The 16152-nt window shown below is 39.2% G+C and overlaps 1 protein-coding gene across 11 annotated transcripts in view; it reads right to left on the reverse strand.

Annotated features, from left to right (window-relative positions):
- trpm3 (transient receptor potential cation channel, subfamily M, member 3) overlaps positions 1–16152 on the reverse strand; it is a 123946-nt gene that overhangs the window by 106541 nt on the left and 1253 nt on the right. The gene's annotated exons all lie outside the window — the stretch shown is intronic.

Raw genomic sequence — 16152 nt, forward strand, 5'->3', positions numbered from 1 at the left:
TTGGTGAAACTGGAGATAAGGAAATATGGATTTCATATATATACACCCACATCGGAAATGAATTTTGACCTGTGTGAGGTTACTTCTGCAGTTTGCCACCTGGGACCCAAACCACATCTTAAGCCTCAGGTGGCTGCTCTAACCAGGAGACCTGCTGACCCTCCCTTAAGCCTCCTCCATCTTCTACCATCTGCTTTACAGCTTCCATGCTCTCATTGTCTCTCAGGGCTTGGACACGTCTAGATGAGCTGTGAAGAAACATTTGTTTTTTGTTTTTTACTCTCGGGGGGTGGGGGTGGGGGGGGAGCTGGTCTTGCAGAAGGGGATTCTGGGCTCTCAGCATGACAGCCCATCTGCAATCTGCTGCCGTAAACTTCCCCTAAGCTGATTTGCCGTCCCCAGAGGTGCTGGGTGAGAATGCCAAGACAGAGTCACAAAGCCTTCGATGAAATTAGGCTCACGCTGGTCTTTCATCTATCAGTCAGGCGTCTTCCGCTAGCCGGAGAGATATCATCTGGAGCGATAAACCCTGCAGCCTTGTCGGGTCTCCCACCCATAAGTTCATAGGAAAACAATATCAACAGAAATAACTGAAGATGTGCCGCGTATGGGGGTCAGGGGTCAGGGGTCATGCCCTGTGTCCGTTTCTCTGAATATTAATGTAACTGTTGTAACTGCCGTGGTTAAACACTGAAATCTAAGTATTACACAAAGCTCCATTTGATGCACCTGCACATTTCAATTGGTTTCTTTCTGTCATTTAATTGTATAAAACAGTTAAGTGCAATCAATATGAACTCCTGGGAACCATTTCTACAGAATGTCTTGCATTCTGTTAAGATCTCCTGGCTTTTCAGTGCCGGGCTTTATATCAACAGTGCCTTTATGAAATCTGACTCAAGTATCAAATATAATGAATGCTGCATAACATTTTAAGACATTGATATTAATGTTCATTAGAAAGTAACTAATAACAAGGGGATATTGTTAAATAATGACCAAAAGGAGTGATGTTGATTAAGTCAAAATAAACAATAAAATAGTTTAACTGCACAGGAATCAATTGCATACCAACACCAATAAAGGATTCTGGTTGTCATAAATGCACTAGCATTAAATCAAAATATGCATTGATAAGCATTTTATTTTCCACACTACCGGAGTCGTTTGCATAAGCCTTTTTATGATCAAAGATGTCATGCTGAAAGGGGTGAGATCGTCCTCTCTCCTTGTTTTGATGGGTCTTTTCCCATTGTATATTTTGAATGGGGCATTTCTGTTAGGAGCTGACTGAAGTTATCTTTTGCTGGAGTCGGTCTCTATTCTCTAGGGATTTAATCTCATCTGGGGTTGTCCATGCCAAAACCATTCAAGGGAAGTCACTGGACTTCGGACACCGTTAACTTGGCATGAGCCGTCGGTCACCATAGCAACAGGGCAGCTAAAAGTCTTTCTGGAACATTTCAACTTTACACTTCATTCCTTCAATTTGCATTCAATTATAGAATTTCCACGAGGTCAATAAAAATACTTGATTTTATGAATTTACTTAAATGTCTTTGCATTTTGATTAGTGTCAAAAAACAATGCAAAGAAAGGGGACAATGAGGAAGGGAGAATTCCGTGTAACCCTGAGGGCAGAAGAGACCGACAGTTATGAGGACTCCTTTAATATTAGTACTTATTCAGGAACAAGAGGCCATGTATTGAAATTGAATAGTGCTGATGATAGACGTCCTAATATGGAAGCAGTAGTATATCCCTTTTAGGTTCAATCAAGTCAATGTTACAGAAAACCCCACCCACAGGTATTAAATAAACAGATATGCCTGTAATAGATACTATTTAAAAAACCCATTTCACCTAGTACTTTCCTCTTTATACAGAATAATGAGGAAACAATGCTAATCTTGGGTAAGCTAGATGTACAGATATGTGGTGATAATGAAGTTGTGAGGCCTACACTGACTCGCTCACTAGTTATGGAACTAATGTGTCATGTGATTACATTTACAAAACTACAACAAACTACAGGACAGCATCAGTTGGCTGGAATTCTGGGAAAATTGATCTGCACAAAACACTGGAATTGAAGTGTAATGCTAACTGTATTTGACCTATCCTTCAAGTAAGACAAATATTTACAAAAAAACTAAATCTTTATATGTTATTGAAAAAATATCAACAGAAAGGGAGCCACAATTTACATAACGTGTTAAAACAATTAGATTCAGTCATTAAACCCACACACCACAGCAAACTTAGTACCACAAAGTGTCCAAATAACAAATTATATCTATCCATGCATCTATATTCCATAACTGCGGTGAGTCTGAAAACATCATAGACAGCACAGTAACTAAGAGTCATGCAGCAAAAAAAAAAAACCAGAAAGTTTGGGACTGAATGGTACATGGAAAACACAATCATTCTACATATTATCGCAATAGCAATCTAATAATCTGCATTATAACAACTATTCAAGCATTCATATTGTCTTGTTTTCCATATGGGAAATTTAGCATCGCAATAAATTGAACTACATCTTGCAGCACTCTTGATATCTTTAAAATTCCTTATTTAAACCGTAACCTTTCATTTTAATACCTGTATACTGTAAAAAAATTTGAGAAAAAGGTTTACAGGAAAATGTGCAATGAAAGAAATGCAAATATGTGAATATCCATTTTGATAAGCCAGTGGACCGTTCAGCCCACAAGCATCAGATTATTTATGTTCTACTTACTATTCATCTCGGAAAGTCACACAAAACTAAACATGAAGGAGATTATAAATGCCGTTCACAAAAAATATAGTGCACACACCAAACTGCAGACATATGAAAGATCTATGACAGTGAAATAGCTAAATAATTAAATATTGAACTTGATTAAAAACTTTTAATGTTTTATGTCACTTTATCCTATTTGGAGAAACTTGCTTTCCATCCACCTTATAGGTTAAGAGAGTATTTGAATGAAATAAGGAAAGTTAACAGTAAAAAGCGTATACAGGGTTTGGGTCTAATTCTGAAAACAAAAAACTAAAAACAGTGGCACAACCTGCTTTACCCAAGAATCAGTCCATTTGTCTATATCTATGTGCTGACAAGGTATAATGTGCCCTATTAGCAATGCAATTCTGGACAAATACAGACAGACAAATCTATGCCCATTTACTACCAAAAACTACTCGTATAATTTTAGACCTACATCTTCTTCCAACACATCCACATTTGGTTCTTGAATAATGTATTGGGATCTCAATCATTAATTATTCTCTGCTGTCAAGTGAGGAAAACATGGCGTGGCACAAGTAAATCTGTTTAATGCTCACACTTCCACAACCATAGATGAATAATTATTGGGATGCTGGGATTAAAAAAAAAAAAATACTTTTCATCTGCTTAATACTGTTGCTGGAGTTTCTTTGAAGGCATCTCATGTGCTTCCTGATCACAGTATTACATTTACAAAAACAAAATCTTCAAACCAAACCATCATTAAAAACAGGAACTACCATGGCTGGCTTTATACAGCATAATCATTCCTGTCAGGTACAACACATTACTGCCCAAAAGATTTATTCCATGATACAAAAAATGTTTTACTTAAGCTAAATATTAAAGGTTTTACTGATCTAAGATCCAAACGGTGCAGGACCAGACCAGAATTAAACTAAGCCGATTGTTCAACCTGGGTAATCTATTATGGAAATTAGTAATAATAAAGTAGCAAAAAAGGCTGATGCACATAATGCTTCCCATTAGATAAGACATTTAGTAACATTAATATTTCATCGAGGCACCAAACATCTTGAGAACTCATACCTTGGTGCAGCGTAATCCCTTCTTAATAAAAGCATTTTAGACTCTGGACTGAAAGACTGATTTTCCTTGCATATAAGAAAATATATTATTTAGAGCTACCGGTATGCTAAATAAAATTGACATTATTATTAGCAGCATGAATAACATTTACACTTAAAACTTGGTTAAACAATTACATTAATGATTAACATTTTACCAATATTTTAATTTCCTGCCCAGTATTATCTTTCTACTGAAATAACTGATATTAAAGTACTTTGTTTCTGCATATTGTTGTGTGGTTACTGAAGTGATCTGAAGTATGATGTCTTTGTCAAAGGATATAGCAGGAGACCTGGTGAGCCTTTTAAAGTATATAGAAGTATGACATTAGTCAATGATTGGGTGGGTTTCTTTTGGAAATGGGCTCTTATAACATTTCCTAGCTGGAGGGGGGGGTCATTATTTTCCTCCCAACAGTAGATCAACGATCTGTTAGCCTGACTGTTCGGAGTATGACCGAGGGCACGGCTTCGTGATCTTTCAGTGCAAACTGGACATCTTCCTGCATGTTGGAAACTGATTTTTTTGTGCGGATATAGAAATCGACTCATTGCTTAAAACAGTTTCTCCTTATCTATGTTTTTGATCCCTGAATGAACACTGGTATTCCAGTTGAGCATCTGTAATGCTGCCAGATCACAAAAAACCCCAGCCACTGAGGACCAATGAAGTTGTCGTATCTTAAATCTGAACTCTACTGAGATATACTTAAGACCCACAGATACCATATGTTTGGTCAAAGCTCCATCAAAAAGCTACAGTATTTGTTAAAAATGCAGCTTAAAGTGTATCACATTTACAGCTCCATGTTTAAATCTTTCAAACTCATTTTTAACTCATTCTTCAGATCGCTGAGAACATAATTATTTTGAGATTAATTTTGTCCCCATACCTGAATATAGCTAATTTCACGGCATCCTTATCACAATACCAAGCTAATGTCATTTCTTATTTCCATGCTTGCTACTGCCTTTTCAAAGTGGTTCCATATATTTTTATTCAAAAAAAAAAAAAAAAAACGTAAAAGGCATGCGTCATGTTTTTTTCCCCAAGGTAAATTAATAATTTGAATAGTGTAGCTTTAATGTTGCCATTAATTAAACTGTAATTAATTACAATGTGGTTGCAGGACAAGCTGTAGAGGTTACGGCTATAAGGCACTTAGTGATATAACACCAGAAAAGTAACAAGCAACAGCACAAGTCAGTCAAGGCAGGTAAAAATTAAAAGCTAAAACTGCAGGTCAGCTGCCCTGTTTGAAGTGTAGCTTAGTGTAGAGCAGCTCTGCGGGAAGCGGCTGCCTTACAGACCACTGCTCTGATGAGGTCCCATTCCCACAAAGTACCCAAAGACTACAATACTTTTTTATTAAACAGTGCTCAAAACTGCTGCCTGTGGAATGTAGAATATAGTAAATGGGCAAATAACGAAACAATAAACAATAAATGTTTCTAAATTTGGTATAACTTGGATTCACGTGGATACATCCTTTCACCAGTGAACTTTACTGTCATCCCATCCTTATGCAAGTACAGTATATACTGTAGTAGAGTGTAATGAAATAATGACCCTCCACATCCACAGTGCCACGTGCATACAAGACAAAACACGTACTGCAACAAGATGGGACAAGTGCGACAACACAGTGAATAAAAATGTTATATAAATATATCAGCTGTGCAAAATAAAATAGAAAGTGGACCATCATTGGTAAGTAGCAGAATATCTAGATCAGTGTTTGGCACCGCAGAGAACCAATGAGTAGCTTGCAGAACACTAGAAGGATTTCACGTAATCATGTTAAGTCTCAGATGACGGGCACCACGCTGCTAAGGGGACGTGAAATCGTAGCTAATATCACCTCCCCCAGCCTGTACCGTCACCACTCAGCATCCCACTGTAAAAAAGAGGCACAGAAATGTGGTTGGTGCCAGATGGAAACAGGTTTCATAAGTCAGGGCGGGAATGGGGAGGAGGAGGATGTTTAGGGTTCCGATGGCCTGAGGGATGAGGTTTCAAAGCATAGTGGAACTGACCCTGGTGTTACTACATGGACATAGTGTGCTAGGTGGGTTCTTCATTATTTTAGCTAGTAATCTTTAGTTAGTAGGTATCACTGGCCTTCCCATCAGTAAAGAGTTCACAGTGACGTTTCCATGTGGAAAATCCAGCCAAAGTGTTCCATGCTCATTTTCAAATACCTCTTTATTGAGTGCGAAAAGTTTGAATTATAAGAAAGAAAAATCATAGTTCATTCATCAGTGTTGCTGCTCCCTGCCTTGTACCCGCAGCTTCTGGGATAGGTTCCCGATTCCTGTGAACCTGCATAGGGCAAGCAAGTATAGAAGATGGATGGATGGATGGATGAATGGATAGACGGATTCAGCAGTGTTGTCTTTCCGCATTCAATCCCATTCTTGGTTACATACTAACGTGAGTTTTCCTCCATCATCTATATCTTTTTACTTGCCACCTCACCAAGCCATGCACTCTGTTCGGCGACACACAAATTCAACGTGGTTTTAAAAGCCCAGTGTTGCTATAGCAACCATGCTATTTACATGTAATATCTGTGGTGTTAATTCTGCCCTGCATCACGGCACTTTGACCTGATAATTGGGATTAATACATGAATAATGAACTCTGGCTCTGCATGCAAAGGTTTGAGATAATCATTCTCACTCAGTAGCCAGGTGGAACAAAGACAGAAAATTCTGTTTGAAATACCCATTGATTAAAAACATAGGACTTCAATGAAGCCTTTTTTCATTACAACAAAAAACAATATATTTGCATGACCTGACCCAATAAAATCTTCAAACAGGCAGTTGATTACCATTAACTACAATTCAGTGCAAAGGTGAACCTTACTCTAACTCATTGCCCCTCTTGGTGGCAATTAAAGCTTCCAGCATGCTATGTTGTTTTGCTAAACTGAAGACAGACAGCCTTCAGCGAGTTGGTTAACAAAAATCTCAAAAATGTCTAGTGTATATATACAGTATATTTTTTAAAAAAGCCCTTGGGGAGATAAAACAAAGTTGAGGCTTGGTGAATTTTAAATGTAATATGCAAATGTAAGATCTTTACCAGCTATGATTACAAATATCTTTTTTCCAGTACTTACTCAAAGCACTTTCAGTGTAAATAATACTACAAGGAAGTTGGATTTTGTAACCAATTTGTCATTTTTTACTGAATATACTAATGATCATAGCCTGAAAGAGCTGATGACATCCATGCATTGCATGCTATTTTTTTTCCATGTCAATGGTTTGTTATATTTGGGAGAACTATCTAGCCAGTATGGATCAGCCAGACATATGGACTGCAAAGCGGAATCTCCACAGGACTGAAACTCAGGTTCGAGTATCTGAACCTGTGTGTAATTCAAAATACAACGTTCCAACAGATATCTGAACAACTGAATGGCATTTAAATTAAACTGACTGCATTTTCAAAGAGGGTTACCGCCGGCTCAAAACTCGGCCTTCGTCTTCCAACAACCACTCTTAAATATACATTTGTGAATTGCATTAGTATAGTGGAAAATTCTGAATGATAGAATTCATCAGTGTATATCTATAATGCTTCAAAGATATTTGAGCTTAAGTTTAGCAAACAATTGTTTCGTAATATCATTACCATATACAGTAGCCTGTCCCCAACTGGTGCTCTGTGTACCTGGAATAGGCTGCAAACTCACCGTCACTCTATACTGAATAGGGAACATTAAACATTAAGAGGTCACTGATATTAAAAACAAAACCTTTCAGTCTTTCAGTACAATTCAAGTATCATCCACAATCACTTCAGATGCTGGGTTCAGTATTTCAATTAAGTCCATTTAATTGTGTGAGAGCACAGCATTTGGATTCCAAAAAAATTTGGTAATAAAACCCAAACAACATTCTCATAATTTAAACAATGATTTAAGGTTTGCAGATTTACCATCTATATCAGGGTTCTTCAACTCTGGACCTCGATTCCAAATCCAGGCCGTGTTTTCAGTTCTCCCAGGTAGTTGTTTAACAATTACTGATTCTGATTGGTCAGAGGCTTCACACATGACTGACAGGTAAAGGAAGGCTGGAAAACCAGCAGTGCTCGGACCTCGAGGACCGTGAGTTGAATAGGCTTGATCTATATCATTTATACTGTAGTAGCTGCCCAAAGGTGCTTAGCCCACACTAAATAAAGGAGTATTTCTCTAAAATTATGAATGGATACCTGATTTTTACACAACATGCAAAGTACCTTTAAAGGCTGTTTTAAATGTGAACAGGCTCTTCTTGGAGCATAGCACAGGGACCAAGGACTGAATTTGGCTCACTCACACAATACAGGCAATTTAGACACACCAGTTCACCTACCCACGTTACTGGATTGTGGAAGGAAACTCGAGTACCTGAAGGAAACATGCAAACGCCACACACACACACACACACACACACACACACACACACACACAAATGGGCAATTACAAAGGAGATGCACAAATTATTAGAAGGCAAAACTTTTCACCTTCACTCCTAGATATGTCTTCTCTGTGGCTTCACATTTCACCACAGAAATGTACATCTCCTAACTAAAGTTGTGAAAAACATGTTTTTTTGTTGAATTCTGCTCTCATTATTCATAAATGGCAATAACGTTTCTTTTCTTACTGCGTTTTGCTCCACAAATGGGGAATTATTACGAGGCAACAATTCAGATGAGCCTTCACATGCATAAATTACACCGTACGTGAAACGCTTTGTGCAGAGGAGATACTGGAATATTTCACATGTATTTTACATTGAACGAACTGATACGATATGATGTATGAATTTGCCCTAGGATGTCGTCTTTGCATTCCACGTGTCAAACTCCCTAGTGAAAAGCAATTAGCAAACGTTATTTCTGACATGGACAGTCCAGAGACTTTCAATGATGACACAGTCTGTAAGTGGGTCATTCCGCTTAAAAGAAAGGAAAAAAAAATTGAACAGAAAAGATAAGTCCAATAAGAAGTCTATCAAAAATAATTGTCTTCTGGTGTGGGAAGCTCTAAAATTGAGACCTCAGTGGACATCCTCCTGACTTCCACTGCCACACTCTGCACGAGCTGTCATCTTCTACTCAATGAACTTCTCTCAACTTGAATGCCAGGCTGCAGTAACGTGTGGTGCACGCCCGTCACTATACAGGTCCCACTAGCTACAATCAGAAACTAAATAAAGTGCAAAAGAACAGCACCTATTATTATTATCATTATTATCATTAGTATTAATAATAATAATAACAATAGTAATAAAATACTACATTTTATTTGTAATGCACGTAACATTTGAATACAAATGTCAAAGTGCTACAAAATAAAAAGATCATAGCAAAAACAACATAAAACTCCTTTAAGAATGCAGCAACCCGCAAGGATAATTAAAGGCCATAAGTTCTGCTAAAAAGAAATGTTTTAAGTCCTGTTTTAAAACCCTCGATAGTCTGTGGTGCCCTCAGATGGTCCGGGAGGGTTTTCCACAGTGCTGAGCTTAGTCCTGGGGACAGGCAGCCAAAAACATCCAAAAATATCCAAAAACATCCTTTTTTCCATGCACTGCCTCCTGGGTTCGCCCAATGGCCCAATCGAAGTGCTGCTAGGTTTTCACCCCTATTGGGTAAAGGTGTGTTGAGGTGATGCATGAGTCCAGATCAGATATCATTCAGTCATGGTTTTACTTCCGCTCTGAGACTTGTTCAAAGTGGAAACCTCACCTTTTTAAACACTCCAGTGCACCAGATGAAGGAGATTATCCATGCCAGTCAGAATTAAAGAAAAAATGGAAAAATAGAAACTATACCAAATACACACACTAATACATAATATAATAATTAGACATGGCACAATACATTTTTTTCTGGTCTGATCCCGATACCAGTATTAAAATTTTGAATATCTGTTGACAGATTCCGATCCGATATTTTTTCCCTTTTATCAGCCATATTTGTATCCATACATTTCAATTAAAACTACCTGTATTTAGTGCTGTAGCAGCATTGTTTGAGTATGTCAAGAACAGGGAAATATAATGGTCATGTTGCTCAAACAAAAGCCCTATGCACAGTACACAAACATCTCCAGTACAGAATATACAACTTTTATGTAGTAATTCACCAAACCTAGTTTGTATAAATGTTACTGTTCAGAAGTAGCGGCCATTAATTTTGCAAACAAATATCACTGCTATTCAGCTTATTTCACATATTCTTTTGTTTACACATATGGGGTAAATTCTGGTTAAGAAAAATGAGCACTAGCCTTGCATACACTGCACTCTGCCATTTTGCTTTTTACTGCCTTCAAAGTAAAGTATTCCCACACAGCTGACATCACAGCTGGCCCTGGCCCCTGGCCATCACGTGATACTCGCTTTTGTTTAAGTTACGTCTCACTAAGACTGCAAGCATTTCTGCGATTTCCAGGCCATCTCCGATGGGATATCGGATTGGTTTCTTACTTTCCTGCCCCCCGATTTGCTTCCATTCTTGTACTGGCCCTATGTAGTTCACCCCAAAGATGCGCAGTTGAGATGAGCTGGATTATCCAGATTTGTCCTTAATGTCAGTGTGTCCTGTGATGAAGCTGCTTCCTGGCCTGAACCATGTGCTTCTTGGGTTAAGCTCCAGCCTCGTCACAACCCTGCGATCAGTAATGGACTGATTTCAGCTACCAAAAAATGTATCAAATTTGTGTTCTTCAACCCATACAATTTACATAGGAGCTCAAGTTTCAACCCACTGGAAGTATCACCTCTGTATATGTATATAATACACATATCTCAATACATACTGTACACTGCGCAGTGACCGATTATACAGGGATAAAATGTAGACGTACCAGCAGCAAATAGCCAATTTAACTGTGGCAGATGAACAGAAAAAAAACATACAGCAGGCAAAAGGCATCATACAGACCAACCCTGGCTGCTGTACAGTTCAGCTCGATGCCACAAATAACAGTTGCTATGACACCACGAGCAAGAGCTATCTCGCATGTTACCCCCTTCAGCTGTATGAAGATGAGATGGGCTTCGTCCCAGCTAGTCTGCTTTAAGATGCAGAGGCTGCTGGAATCCCAGGAATTGGTCCATTCAGGAGAATCATGCACTTTGGCATGGCATGGCGGAGTACGGTCAGGTCCCAGGTTACAAATGAGATCCATTCCCTAAGTCTGTCTTTAAGTCGAATTTGTGGGTAAGTAGGAAAATTCATAATGCAGTAAATAATAATTATAGCAGTAATAGTAAGACTACATTTGGTACCGTACTGAGACTCGAGCCAACAAACCACTGAAGCCGTGCAAAGTTTTCACAAGCGTCACAAAGTAGTGCATTTCTTATCATGAACCATTGTATTTAACCGGAATTTTTACTGTAATAGGCTTTATAGCTGTGTGTTTGTAAGTACAAGGTGTCCATAAGTCAGCCGTTCTTAATCCGGGGACTTACTGTACTAGGAGTTCAACACAACAAGTAACAAATGATACTGGTGTTGTTTTAGTATGTTCTGTTTTGTGACGCAGTGTCCATTTCATTCAGATTTAAAACACTATGTCAACTACAGGGATAGCAAAATAGAGACTTACAGGGTAGACAGAGAGAGAGATATACAGAAGCAGAGTAAAGAAAGACAAACAATTGGAGCTACAGCCAATGGCACAGGGGAGAGTTTGATATTGGTGGGTGGGGGGCAACTTATTCATTTAGATGCAAAGGTCAATCTATTGGGATGGATGAAAGAATCCAAAATAAAAAAGCTGGGTACATATTCCCCCCTTCCCCCCTGATTCCAACATCTCTGGGCACGGCCCAAAAGGGTACCATAGCCTCAAACCCTTCTCCTCAACAATGCAATGTCAAAATATGCAAACATATATATAAAAATTTTTAGTTATCACTTTTTTTAGAGGGTTACTGACTTCAAAGAGTATTATACTGAGCACGCTAGCTGAAGAATTAAAACATGTTACTGTCTGCAATGGTTCTGCCATTTGAAAACACACACAAATGCAGCAGTGCTTTGGAAATGCACGTCTACTGAGAAGGCAGCTTTTTATATTTGTTTTCCTTAATTTGTCCTAAGTGACAAAATGGCAGTACAAACAAGCTTGGCAGTTAAAGGTAATCAGCCCAAGCTGGTTAGATGGTGCTATGGAGACCATCATGTGTACAGCCCAGGTACACTGGAATGCAGGAGGTACTGTCATCACAACACCAAAACTTTATATTAATACTAAGTCATGAATTTAGATTGAGATAATTGATACTTTAATGATCCCCGTGGGTAAATTGTCTTTATGCCTCCCTCAACTTGCTCTTTGTAGAGTAAGCTGTCTGTGAAGGGCAGCCACCTGTTTGGGCTCCCAGAGAGCTGGGGGTTAAGGGCCTTGGTCAAGGATTGGTCTCATTAGACACCAGGTCATAACAGGGGTCGTTGCACCAGAAATCCGTCTGTCACTATAAAGCCAGGCAGAGTCTGCGGGTTAACACACCTGGAGACTGAACACAATGCATTCTGGGTTTAAATATCCGAGAAGAGGATGGAGAGAAAAACACAAAGTAATACTCAACTTCCTGTTTGTCTTTCTTACTGCTTATTTTATAAGAAACCGGAAATAACACTAAACAAACAAACAATTTTATTTTTGTATAGTGCATTTTCACAACATTACATCGTCTCAAAGCGCTTTACAGCATCCCCACCCAAAGCCCCCAGTGAGTAAACCAGAGGAGACAGTGGGAAGGAAAAACTCCCTAGAAGGAAGAAACCTTGGGAGGGACCAGACTCAGAGGGGGAGCCCATCCTCCTGGGGCCGGCAGGGAGAGGGCTAAGGGCTTTCGTTAGGAGGGCAGGAAGTTATTATTCATAAAAAAATTATATTGCAGTATTTGATTTGTATTATTTCATCATTCATACACACAGTGGCTCAAAGGGCAGCAGGGTCACAGCCTACACGGCCTGAGATTGGCTCCAGTCCCCCTAACCCATTGTCCTATAGTGGACATATTTACATGACTAGTTAAGAAGAGCAGATTTGTTTCAAAAGCTGAGAATAGTTTGAGCAAATGATCATTTTATAAAGGATTCTTCAGGCAGAAAGCCCTGAACACCTCCTGTTAGCTTCCAGCTTAATTTATCGCTTGTGATCCCATCCCCCAATTGTCTACCTGCTGCCCCCGTTCAGAACTGCAGGTACTGTTTTTAATATTAAACATCACTGACTTTTAAGTGTAAGAAGCATGTGGGGTTTCACCCCATTGAAAGGATCTGTCGGAGCTGGCACCGAAAGACTTTCCGAATCTGTACAGCAGATGCCGGAATTATCTGTCCTGCCTTTATCTTGAAATTCTTTTAGCACTTCCCACTGTGTGATGTTGATAACAAAAAAAAATGAAATGGATAAATAACACATTCTGTATCCAAGTTACTGTAACCAAGGGTGCCAGTTACAATCCCCTTGCAGTAGAAACAAAAAAACTCCTCTGTTAATAAAATGATTATTGGATTTGATCATAGTTGCGTTGATATGCAGTGAGATGAAGTATCAGCACACACTTGATGACTTGGTGTTTGCTCTGCAGCATTACGCCATGCTCCTGTTTCTCCAAGTGTAAAATCAAGCAGACTCCATCTCGTCTGGACGGCCCTGACTTTATGTTGAAATGCCTGTTAGTTTTGTAAATATTGTAATCACCCCCATCTCCACTTTGTTAATGAACTGCAGAACAGAAATCCCTATTATGTAACATATTACCCATCCATTCATCCATCCATCTCCCAACTGCCACCCCACCCTTAAGTAAATCGGCCCATACAATATGACTGTACGAGTGCTTCGAATGGATTGGCATCCCATATTCAGAAGATATATATTCATCCATCCATCCATTTTCTGTACCTGCTTGTCATATTCAGGGTCATGAGGGGTCCAGACCCTGGGAACAACCCAGGATGGGGCGCCAACCCAGCACAGAGCAGACTTACACACCTGTCGCACACACATGTACACCTACGGGCAATTTGGTAACTCCAATTAACCTCGGCATGTTTTCGGACTGTGGGAGGAAAGGGGAGGACCCAGAGGAAACCTCATGGCGACACGGAGAGAACAAGCAAACTCCACACACCGGGGCGGGGGGCAACCAAAGTCAGACCCTAGAGGTTTGCTAACCACTACACCACCATGTTGCTACATGTGTATTTACACACACACACACACACACACACAAAGTTGGTCTTCCTATCTAAATGGGGACCGTCCATTCATTTCTATGGGAAAAACCCTAATCCCAATCACAACACCCTTAACCTCTACCCATCCCTAAACTTAACCATAAGTAACCACACACACACGCACAGATACACACACACAGACACAACATGCAAAATGATGATTAATGTCAGAAAAAAGCATGTTTTGCCACACTATAATAAGAATGCAGCATAATTATATCCAGATGGTGCTTTTTAGCAATGTATGCATGTATTTATTGATTACCAAAATATTTATATATTGCCAATAAGTCATCCACCGAACAAATTTACATCAAAGGGCTTACTGTATCTGGCTCAATTTTTCGAATGGACTCATCACTGCAGAAAATAGTATTTACTCTTGGAAGAAATCCTAATGAATCACATTACAATGAGTAAAACCGTCTCATTAGAGACTACTTAAACATCAAACACAGAAATTCCCAGTTTTAGTTTAACCACAGTCCGAATACTAGCGGACAATCTGAGAGCATTATCACATTATGAAGCCTGTGGTCTACCTCACTTGCCGTTTGTAGCCTTTGATTTGCTTTGGGAGTCACTCCCAGCTCTGCCCGTGAACCTTGTTTTCAAGCCGACACAAACCGATTTCTCTATACACAATCAACTCTATGAATTCTAAGGGGTTTCCCTTTAAGTTCGATCCTATCCAGTCCTTGAGGTAGCAAGCTGATCTGTGGCCTGGCCTGCTCAGGTGTAAATTGTAAGGTCTTTATAAGACGTAAATACTTTTGAAAAAGCACATTTCAAAATATATTCCTATATAATTTTAAATAAATACTTAGGTATGAAATTATTTTAATGATTTTAATGCAGTTATTTTCATTAATAGTACACGTATTACTAGTCTGGAAAGATTTTAATCAAAGAGCTAAATTCCCAATATACAGATGCTGCTCTACTTACGAACTTTCAACTTACGAACTTTCAGACATATGAATGAAGAGGACTGTAAGTCGAAATCGTGGTCATTGGGCTCCTGTTTCCTGGCCGCAACATCAATTTTTTGATTGACTAACCAATGGAATTTGCAAATGAGCCAGCTTAAGGCACACAATGACGGACATCTCATGGTCACTTCCACCAACCGTATTCATAAGAGTTCTTTCCTCCTCTCTCACTCTCTCTCTCAGACAGCACAGGGCATCTGATCAAAAGCGTTGTTCCTCTCATTAGACGATCAATGACACACTGGTACAGATACCGTTGGCACATTTATTTATTTCCTTACTTTTTAATCACCTCTGTCAGCATGGGAGGACTGTATGTGATTGATCTACAGTTTATAGTTCACACACCTTTATGTCCGAGTCAGGTGGGCGCAAATTTATATTCTGTGTTAGTCATACGAAGTTAGTGTTAATAAGGACCTGGAACAAATAAAAGTTTGCTAGTTTATAAAAGTTTGCACTGTATAAATTGAAATATTATTTGAGCAGACAATGGAAGCTGTTTGCCATGATTCACAGCACAGGTCAGTACAGATAAAGCCCGCATTAGCTGCTCGACAAAAGAGTGAATATCAGCTTTCAGTTTGCAAAGTACTTTTTTATTAATGTTGTACAGTACTTCTTTTTATAACATTAAAAGAACAAGGGCAGTTAATATAGTGGCAGAAATAATCTGATATGAGAAGTGGCTGTGATCTTGCAGGCCTTTCATTTTACCGCAAGAGAGGCTTGCAGTGTCTTCAGAGCACTGAGTGAATAAAACGCTGACAGCAAATGGGCATTCAGCCAACTTTTATTCTTTTTTGCACTTTTATTTAACAGCCTGAAGCTTCCCTGTGGTAGGCAGTGCTGTCTCCGAGTGCCTTTCATGAGGAAATACGAAGAACCAACAAAGGGACGAAATACATACAAAATGATGTAACGTTTCCAGATAAATAGCTCCGGGCGTTGAGTGTGGTGAGCGAGGTGTGGTCCACACCCAGGCAACAACTCCCTTAGTACGTATGCCGGCTGAGC

Source organism: Paramormyrops kingsleyae, chromosome 2 (assembly GCF_048594095.1).
Source record: "Paramormyrops kingsleyae isolate MSU_618 chromosome 2, PKINGS_0.4, whole genome shotgun sequence".
In the NCBI taxonomy this organism is placed as follows: domain Eukaryota; kingdom Metazoa; phylum Chordata; class Actinopteri; order Osteoglossiformes; family Mormyridae; genus Paramormyrops; species Paramormyrops kingsleyae.